At 36.6% G+C, this 1,784-nt stretch overlaps 1 non-coding gene across 1 annotated transcript; it reads right to left on the reverse strand.

The window, feature by feature from the left end:
• Positions 1-1,140: 1,140 nt before the first annotated feature.
• Positions 1,141-1,246, reverse strand: LOC138835167 (U6 spliceosomal RNA). Its single transcript, XR_011374485.1, has one exon. It is a non-coding gene; the product is annotated as a U6 spliceosomal RNA (small nuclear RNA).
• Between the last annotated feature and the right edge of the window lie 538 nt (positions 1,247-1,784).

Here is a 1,784-nt window from a genome sequence, read left to right on the forward strand (position 1 = left end):
GTTCAAATTCTGAGCACTCCAACACACTTGTGTACCCGTGTGCACACACACACACACACATTTATTCAAAATACCCTCGTGTCAGTGTTTTGCATTAATTTATTTGTTAACAAGATTATATGGATAAAATAAGGGAAATAAACTCTTCAATCTCAGAACATTTTTATACATTTTTTATTTTAAAAATACTGCACAGAGGGGTTACATTTACATGAGCAAGGTAATGAGTACATTTCCTAACAAGCATTGTTACCTCCTCCTTTATTTTTCCCCCACCATCCCTTCTTTCCCACCTCCACAAGTACACTCCACTCCTCCTCTCTCCCTCCCCTACCTAAATTGTAAAATTCATTTTTCATCATACGTCTTGTGCATCTCATTTTTACAATGGGTCAACCCATATCCCTATTTAAGCATTTTGTTGTTTTCTTCTTCTCCCCAAATTAGAGAAATGTATATACAAGATGTAGGCGCACCAACTTCAAATCCAGTGAAAAAAGGGGTTATAGCGTGGTTGAGGAACATATAAAGGAACAAAAAAAAATCACATCGTACAGTATAAGTATGTTAAAAATAATAGCAAGATAGAATCACTTGTGTACCTATCTTGGTGTTCGTTTAGCTTAACATCATCTTATCTGGTCAAATGCACATAGCTTAAGACATTTTCTGATAATCCCGGACATATATTAGCTATTGAAAATAAGAGAAACCATGGGACCTATATTTCTTTGGAGTTGGCTTACTTCACTTAAAAATTTTTTTCCAAATCTTTCCATTTCCTAACAAATTGGGCAATGCCATTCTTTCTGATGGAGGCAGAGCATGCAATTGTATATATTTACCAGGTTTTCTTGATCCATTCATCTACTGAGGGGCATCTGGGTTGGTTCCATATCTTAGCTATGGTAAATAATGCTGCAATAAACATAGTTGTGCTGGTAGTTTTAGTATGGTCTTGTTTGTGATCCTTTGGGTAAATGAACAAAAGTGGGATTGCTGGGTCATAGGGGAGCTTTATGTGGAGTCGTTTGAGGAAACTCCATACTGCTTTCCAAAGTGGTTGAAGACTTTTACACTCCCACCAAGAATGCCGTAGGGTTCCCTGGTGGCCCCATCCCCTCCAGCATTTGTTGTTGTAAAAATATGGATTGCTTCACTAATTTTCGAGTCATCCTTGAGCAGGGGCCATGCTAATCTTCTCTGTATCATTCTGATGTTAGTGTATAGGTTGCCGGATTAAGCACAGAACATTTTTTATATAGAAGGTGTAATTTATTTTCTTAGTCAATTCCACAAAAAAGTAAGTTCAAAGGAATTGTCATGAAATTTTAGAATCATGCATTTCTTACATAAGCACACATTTTTGATGTTGGCATAATTTGTGGAGGGGAAGGGGAAAATGTTTAAATAGGGATACAGGTAGACCCATTGCAACAATGAAAGGAACTTTACAACTTTGGTATCTCTACTACTGCCATACCTGCAGATTGTAACTTCACTGCTTCTTTTGAGGTAAGTATCACTATGCCTGGGTCTGCTTGGACTGTGGTCCTCCTAACACAAGCAAAACACATAGCACCCATCAAATGGTTAGAGTTTCTGAAACTTCCTTTTTTTTTTTTTTTTTTTTTTTTGGTCTGGGCTTGCCTGGAACTGCAATTCTCTAATCTCTGTTTTCTAAGTAGATAATATTACAGGTTTGAGCCACTTTATCCAGTAAAAGTATACAATTTCAAGATATCTTGATATTGCCTATATTTGTGCTTAACATATATAGCTAA

Source organism: Dipodomys merriami, unplaced genomic scaffold (genome assembly GCF_024711535.1).
Source record: "Dipodomys merriami isolate MVZ:Mamm:240054 unplaced genomic scaffold, mDipMer1.0.p SCAF_23, whole genome shotgun sequence".
Taxonomy (NCBI): Eukaryota; Metazoa; Chordata; class Mammalia; order Rodentia; family Heteromyidae; genus Dipodomys; species Dipodomys merriami.